The sequence below is a fragment of the Cupressus sempervirens genome, chromosome 1 (assembly GCF_028749045.1).
Source record: "Cupressus sempervirens isolate cs-2001-9-10 chromosome 1, ASM2874904v1, whole genome shotgun sequence".
Lineage (NCBI taxonomy): Eukaryota > Viridiplantae > Streptophyta > Pinopsida > Cupressales > Cupressaceae > Cupressus > Cupressus sempervirens.
Genome location: NC_143118.1, coordinates 529652947 through 529661810, shown reverse-complemented (window position 1 = coordinate 529661810; position 8864 = coordinate 529652947).

Sequence of the window (8864 nt, the reverse complement as noted above, 5' to 3'; positions counted from 1 at the left end):
TGAGTGAGATTTTCACTAGAAGAAAAGTGTCCATCATTAATCAAGAATATGGGATAAGTTGGTGTGCGGCAGCATCTGATAAATTTTTAGTTAAACTTGGTTACAAAATAATTGACAATAATAAGGAAGTGTGTTTTGAAGTTGGGGATTTATGTTGGAGTAAAGAAACACTCCCAAAAGAAGGAATTTTCTCATGGCTAGTAGTACAAGGAAGAATCCTAACAGGGGATAAAAGAAGGAAATTCAACTTCCAGGGTCCTACAAAATGTGTTATGTGTGCAAAGGAGGAGGAAAGTGTTGATCATTCGTTGTTGAATTGTGACTTTGTAGCTAAATGCTAGAGTCATCTTCAGGGAAAATTGGGGTGCATTGGACCATGGAGCCCTTCTCTTGAGCCTTTATTTATCTCATGGCCAAGAATGAGGAGGAGAAACCTATTTGAATGTATATGGTAGGTGATCCCCTCAGTTGTCATTTGGGAAGTGTGGAAGGCAAGGAAAAGGAGGATTTTTTAGGAAGTGATAAAGACAATTGACCAGCTATTGAAAAGGATCGATCATTCAATTGAAGAAGTTGTTAATGTTGCAGTGTTTAGGAAAAACATGTCAAAATGTGTGTTTATGAGTTATGACAGAGCTATTCAGAAAGAGTGGCCTAGCATAAAAAATGAGGTGGCAAGAGCAAAGGGAAGTCTTCTTCTAAGGCAAATAAGAGGGAATGTATAAAGTGGGAAGCTCCAATAGAAGGTTGGATCAAAGTTAATTTTGATGGGGTGTCAAAGGGAAACCCCAAAAAATTAGGTACGAGATGCATTATCAGGGATCATTTGGGGGATAATTTGGCTATTGGAGCATTAAGATTACCTAATGGAACAAATAATGAAGTAGATTTTCAGGCTGCACTTTTGGCAATAAAGTGTGTAAAAAAGGTAGGAGGAGGTAAAGTGATTTTAGAGGGTGACTCGATGGTTGTAATGCAAGTTATAAGAAACAATTCAATTTTAGCATGGCACTTAGGAAGTTTGTTGGTGTGTGTAAATGAAGAGTTAAATGCTATGGAGGATTTTCAAATTTTTCATTCTGTTTCTTAGCTCTCTTTATCATCCTGATGATGGATCATAGAGTATGATCCGAAACGTTGATGTTAAAAAACATACACAATCACACCCAGAAGCGAATACAGAATTTTATGGATTGTGGAAATCTGTTACAATTAAGTGAACACCCTTTCAAAATGAGTGGCAGGTTTTGTGGAGGAAGGAATGTCAATTTTCGAATAGTGTAGCCATTGGGATGGATTAGGTGAAAATGAATAATATTTTTATAAATTATTATATTTTTTGAAGATGTATGAATGCAAGGTGACTGACATCATAAAGGACAGTTAGTAAAAGCAATATGAATAGATTTGGGAGATCTATAATAAATGAATTCATAATGAAAGGATGGGTAAATAGAAAAAATCATGATTAATTTGAGTAGTGATGGGATGTTTTACAAGAAAGGAAACCACTAATAGGCTTTAAATAGCAAAGGTAAAAAACCCTTTTCAACATTTTGAATAGTAATTCAAAATAGAGTTGAAAGTGATCGAAAAGATAGTAAGAATGGAAGCTACCTTTACCTTTAAAACTAATAGGCAATAGAAAGCTTTGTTTGGCCCAGTTCAAAATATGAGGTTGAAGTTGTTCCTAAAGTATCTATCACAAGGAGTTGTAGATGTTGTGAAGGAGATGGTGGGCGAGTTGTTTCAAACTCTTCCCACCACTAGAAAATTAATGTTGATATCGTGGTGATGGTGATGGCTTGGGGCCTGGAGTTGCCTTTCCCTGTGGAGGAAGTAGAGTGGGTAATGAAGATACTATTCTTGGCAAACTTGACTATAGGAATTGACTCCCTATTGGAGTGGACATGGCTAGGGCAAGGTTTTGACTATAGTGAATGCTTTGAAAATATAGAGGAAACAAGAAATAGGGGAAATATGGGTTTGTTTGGTGGCCAATAGCTGTTGACAAAGACCCCTATAAAGCTAAGATTAAAGTGGCTTGGGCCATGCTAGTGGAGGAAATTGGTAAATTTAATGAAAGGAAGGGAAGGAAGGTGTTGGATTTCCTTATTGCCCATCTAAAGCAATAGAGAAGTGTGGGGAATAGGAAGAGATGAAGGGTGGTGCATGTCAAATTTCCAATAAGGATGGAGGATTAAAGGGATGGGGTGGTAGTTAGTAGTGATAAATTTTGTCCAAGTCCATTTTTGATTTTCACCAGCTCATAAATGACAACAAGGAAATTGATAAAGAGAAAGAAATAAACAAAAATTCAAGAAAATTAGGTTTGGGATTGTCCCTTTTTGTGTACTTTTAGGAGATGCAAAACAAGAATGGACATGGTAGAAATTTTTATTTCTTAGAGGCCAAAGGTGTGAAGAAATGATGAAAATGCAAAGCAGCCTCATGGAAGACGAGGAGATTCATGCAAGTTGTAGGTGGTAGAAGCAGGGAATGAATAGTTGGACAACTGGCATAAAGGTTTAAAGACTTTTGTTTTTGTAAAAGCTAAGATGAAATAGTAAACCATGTAACTGAAGTTGTCGATAAAGTGGCAATTGTTGTATAAAGCTTTAGAAGGCCTAAATAGGAGATGTTTAAGTAATGTGTATAAGAGAATGTAAGGCTAACCATGGGAGCCTATTTTGAAATGATGTAAAAAATATTATATTAATAAAATAAAAAAACTATTACCAACCAAAAAAAAAACTACCAAATCAATTGCCAAATATACTACCAAATATACTACAAAATATACTATCAAATATAATACCAGATAAACTATTGTTTAATAACAATCAATCTACCAAATAAACCACCAAATAAACTATTTTTTAATAACAATCAACAACCAAATCAATGACCAAATTAATGATTAAAATAGTTTAGTCATAAATTTGGTTCCTAGATTAATGACAGGCAATGAACTACTAATGGTCAGGTGATCAAAATTAGTCATATGTCTATAATTTTTAGTAGTTTATTTAGTCATCTATTATTGTTTTTGTACTAGTGTTAGATTCATCAAATCTTTGATCAAACTCACTTAATTGGCACTTAGTAATAACATTTTTCTCGGCAATAATTATCTTCTGATGCTTGGTCAACACTAGGTTGCTCGGCATACACTAATTTTAATTGGTGCTCAATACACACTAAACTTCCTTCAGTCAACTCATACCAGATTTCTCTTTGCTCGACACATACCAAATTTTCTTTGCTTGACTTCAACTAACTTTCTACTTGGCCTACACTGACTTGCTCGGCTTCCACTGTTTGCTCAATCAGGCTTGGGAGACACATTTCTTTCCTTAGCCTTCTTCTTGTCTTTTCTCAAGTATACTTGCATTATAGCCTCAAGTAGATAAATAATACATATATCATCAAAGTCTTACTTGGTCTTAGTGTTTCTTTTATACACCATATAACTCAACCTTTCTCTAGGTACTCTTGTTATCCTTTCTTTTCAAATCCACTTCATCAATCAATCAAATGATAGCATTTAGGCCAAATTAGCAATTGTCTCACTAGCAAGTAGCAAGTTTGACATCAGTGACAAAATAATTATTGTTTCATGATAGGTTTCATCAATCTTCCCCATTCTATACTTCAATAATGCAATTTCTTCCACATTATTTGTGGTTGTTTCTTCTTCTACAACTAGTTCTCCTCTTGGAATGAATGAGGGAAAGGTATCTCATGGAACTAAACCTTGTGATGAGGATTCATTTTCCTCAATATTAGAATGATAATCTCTCTATCAGTTAGGTGTTTCACTCTAATTGTTATTGTTTCTTAATTTTTGTATGCTTCAAGTAGTAATTTATTAGAGTTTCCAATTATTTCATTAGTTTGATCCATAAAGTTTCCTAATTCTTGGGCTAGTTCCCTTTCCATTGTTCTTTAAGATGTGTCAATGTGCGAGCTAACAAGTTCCACAAGATGGAAGGAATATTCTCTTATACCACATAATGTTCTTTGTATTAGGGTTAGAAAGGGACAAATAATAAATTACAAAGGAATTGATAAAATTATAATAAATTTAACTAAATATTTCATATGTTATCTAATTTTAAATAATTAACAATCGTGATGAATGTTCTCCACCAAGCTAAGCTTGGATCATTCTACAACATTCTCAATGAATGCTCTCCACCAAAATAGGCTTGGATCATTCTATGGCATTCTCAACGAATCCCCTCCACCAAGCTAGGCTTTGATCGTTCTCCACCAAGGTAGGCTTGGATCATTTCATGAAATTCTCAATCAGTGCCCTCCATCAAGCTAGGCTCTGATCATTCTTCACCAAGTTATACTTGGATCAAATATATTGCATCCATTTAATCTTTTATTACCTTTAGTTATTGACTTCATAATTTATATAACCATTCCATGTCACATTATATACAACAGGACTTATGCATATATTCATTATCTAAAGTAAGGAAATTTATTAAATAATCACATATATATTTTTTAGTTTAATTAATAAATTGATCCCTATGAATATCACATATGAATACCTTGTTGGTTACGTGGGACCCAATATGTTTTGATGAAGGCCCACTTCTAATTGTATACAATGCTTAGGCCCCATTTGGTTCCAGGAATTGCGCAGGAATAGGAAAATCTAAATACCTGCATTTGTCAATTTGATATTTGTTTGCAAAATTAAAAATTAGAATTAGAATAATCTATCCTAATTTGACCATAAAATGAGAATAGCAGTATTCCTTAAAAAAGGTGGAATAAGAATAGCTTATTCTTATTTCACTTTTCAATAAACCCAATTTGATGGGTTGTCAGGTCCGTGACTTTGTCACTTAATTGTATTTTGTCATTCAAATGCATTTTTGGACTATTTCCTTCGTTCATCGTAAGATATAAAATAGGTCAACATTATTTAAATTTTAATATGTGATTTATTTTAAAATGACCAAAAAGGTTAATATCATATTTGATATGTATTATAAAATTTCATGAAAATATCTTTACAAATAAATCTTGTATCTAGTCTTATAATTAAAACTATGTTGAAAGATCATTTAAATATCATATTAATGGCATTGAATTATTTGGATTTTTTTTCTTTAATATATTTTAAAATAAAATAATTTTAGTTTTGATCTTATACTTATATTTAACGCTTAATTTTTTAGAAAACACTATTCCAAGTCAACCAAACAAGTCCAAATGATATTCCAAAACTTATTTTAGGAATGTGCAAATATTAGAAGAGAGCTTATTCCAGCATAGATGAATGTTGCATTGGCAATTCTTGCAACCCAATGGCCCCTTACTGATTTTGTTTGCATATCAACTTTTCTCCACCTTTAAAGAGCTTGTATGAAGTACGCAGGTCTGCTAAATTCTCTTTTCGATGGGCAAGCTTACTCTACATACATGACTTGAGCTAGTGCATGCCAACTATCATTTACGTCACCTCTCTTATTTCCCTATTGATGATAGGATCAAATTTTAATAAATTCCCTGCTTCGTCTACTCATGGATGCCCCTTTAATCGACCCCTTCCTTTCATTTATATGTTTGATTCATGGTCGTCAGGTCACAAAACTTTGACTAATATTTGTTAATGATTAAGTTATTTGTAAGGGGGAGTAAATATGATTATTATTATTGTTATATTTTATTTTATATTTAATATGATTATTATTTTCTTATTAAATATAATTATTATAATAAGTATTTAAGGAGTAATAGTAAATTAATTTGTGTCAACGGTTTGCATTGATGGGTCACAATTATTTATTCAAAAAGAATTGAATATATTTGTATTTAAAATAATAATTGTATTTACATTAGTTATATGTCATTATGGGTTCATGATAGTCTATTAAGTGATTTAATAGTCTAATTCATAAGTAACTTTAATATATGTGTTTATATTAAGAATAGATTAGTTTTAATCCTCACTTCTCACTTTGTGAGTTTTTTCCAAAACCTTTTGGGATGAATTCTTTTTTTGCTTGTTATGGGAGATTGGCTTGTTAGGTTTTTTTGAGGATATTCTTGTTGGATTCACAATAAGGTTCTCCTTCTTTGTTGTCTCCTTCTTTGTTGAGATTTCCATTGCATTGAAAGTCCAATTTAATTTCTTGTTGCATTTCTTAGTTTCAAAAATTTGGTGAGAAGGGGGGGGGGGGGGGGGTCTCAAATTTATTTTAAATTACTCAATTGTTTCTAAATGATTGGGGGTTGTGAACTAGTTCTCCCCTTTGTTTTCATACATTTTCATAGCCCAATTGGTTGGGTAGGTGTATTTATATGTTTTTGAGTTTTCAAAATGAAAGTTTTGGTAATGTTGCACTGTCATATTTTGTGTGTATACCTAAAATGAGAATTTAATTAGGTTTTGGGGAGTTTGGTTTATAATTTAGAAGTATAGTTTCAATTTCATCAAATTTTAAGATGTCTAGTTTTTGGGAATTTTTCTCATTCCTCATTTTTCTTGTCACCCAAATTTGTGTTGGGATTTTCTAGCATGAACCTGGAAAATATAAATTCATTGTTCTTCATATTTCCATTCATCCTATGTTTTTACTTTGTGGTTTTTCAATTTGTTGACAAACCTGTACTCTCGACAAAGTGCACAGTTGAGTATTTTTATACTTATTTATTTTGTTTGCATTCTTGAATCCAAAAAATTTATTAGTTTTTATCATGGTCTCACATGGAGTTGATTGTGTCCATCCATGAGCACATGTGAATGCCCATCATGATAGGATCTTGTGAGCCCTAAACTCTTAAATTTAAGCTAGTTGAGTGTTTATTCATTTAGGGGTTATCTTGGGAATTTTTATTTCTTATGGCACTCATTGTATTGTGAGAAGGGTATGTAGGGTAGACATGTGGAGTAGCTTCTCCCAACTACCGCAACCTAAAAGTGGCCAACAAGGTAACGTAAAGGGGTTTAATAAGTGATAACTAAATAAATACATGGGTTATAACACTCGATAAAAATATAAGATTATATTAAACACCTAGCCCCCCTAGGGAGTTGGAATGAAAGTGTGGTATATGGCCTCCTAAGAGATTTGGAACAAAGACATGGTATCTAGCTTCCTGAGAGAGTTGGAATGAAGATACATTCTAAGCTTGGCCTCCTGAGGGAGTTAAACAAAGACTCGATGCTACTTAGGCTACCATGAGACAAGCAATGACACTTCACTAGAGTGCCTACATAGCTATCCCTTAGAGTTTTTTGACTAGTAACCTAATGTACTACATTGGGTTCATATCAATGTATGCTTCTATTATGTACTATTTTTCTTGTCTATAAGCCTTGGATGTATTTTTATTTTGTGACCATGGTTGGATCATTATTTCCATGACCACAATGGGGTGGGCCTACGAGTTCCAAATTGTTCAGAGGTATTTCTACCTATACCATTGTTGGGGATTAGAGGGTAGGAACAACTATGATCTAGATGTAGGATCTTGTTGACTATCCCTCCTTCTCTTTTCCTCTTATCTTGCATTGTACTTGCACTTTTTTTGTTGATTATTTTGTATCAAAATGTATATTGTATCTAGTTAAGTAGATTTTTTATATGGGTTATTGTTGTATTGATATTTAAGGTGCAATTAAGTGTTTATATCCTCAATTTGTGTGTATTTGGTACTCTCTAATATAGAGGTTTCTTTTCATATGTTGCATTCTTGTTTGTTTCCATGGTGAATGGGTTCTTTTATCATAGGGTGAAGTGTTTCATCATATGACCTAGATAATTCATCGCACTCAGTGTAGAGTTTCATCATACAATAAAGTATCTCACTATATGAGGAAAGTATCTCATCGTATGATGAAATTATCTCATCATATGATGAAAGTATCACACCATATGATGAAACAATTTCATTGTTGTTCTCTGTAAAATTAAAGCACCCATTGACTTGAGGGATATTAAGGTATTTTAGTTCCTCTTTAGTGATTTGTTATAACATAGATATATTCACACTCAAATTCTTCACTAATTTGTCCAATTGGGTCCTTTTAATATTATGCATCATCATTTATTATCTTAAACTCATAATATGGATTTTTCTTTATTGTTTTAAATTAACATTGAGTATTGACTCAACTAGTTCAAACTTGAGGTTAACATTTATTTCTAAGAGTGCTCCTCTATTTCTCCTCCAATTAAATAATTCATTTCATCTCATTGCACCTTTTATTAGTATAAATTAATATAAAATGGGTTGGACCTATATTTTTCTTAAATATTATGTGTCATATTTTAATAGTTAATTTTATTAATTAATTGAATCCTATATTAATTAATATTATATCTCCACTCACCTTTTTCTTAATTATCCTTTCTTGAACTTCTGTTGGTGTTGGTTGTACTCTAAGTTGGGGGTAGAGTTCGGCTTTCCCTAGCTCCATCATTAGTTTTCTTTCAGCTTGGCCCTTGTTGAAATATGATAGTACTTACAAGAACCTTTGGATCTCCTCTCAAGGAGAGAAATAAAAGGATTTTATGACAAGAAGATGGAGGTGGATCATCTTGTCCGTAAAATTGAAGCCTCCATCATTGAATTAACAAACAATTGATTGGTGTCTTTGAACCTAGAAGGGGTGAACATGTCTTATTGGGACAAGAAGTTGCATGGTAGATGGATAGGATTGAAAATACCTCCCTTCCTTGGGAAGGGGAACCTTCAAAGTAACAAAATTAGGTAAGAGTGTGTTAGGAAGGCCCCTAAGATGGAATGGTATAAGCTCAATTTTGAAGGAGCCTCTAGGGAGAATCTTGGTAAGGTTGGTATCAGGTTGAAAAATTCATAATGATGAAGGG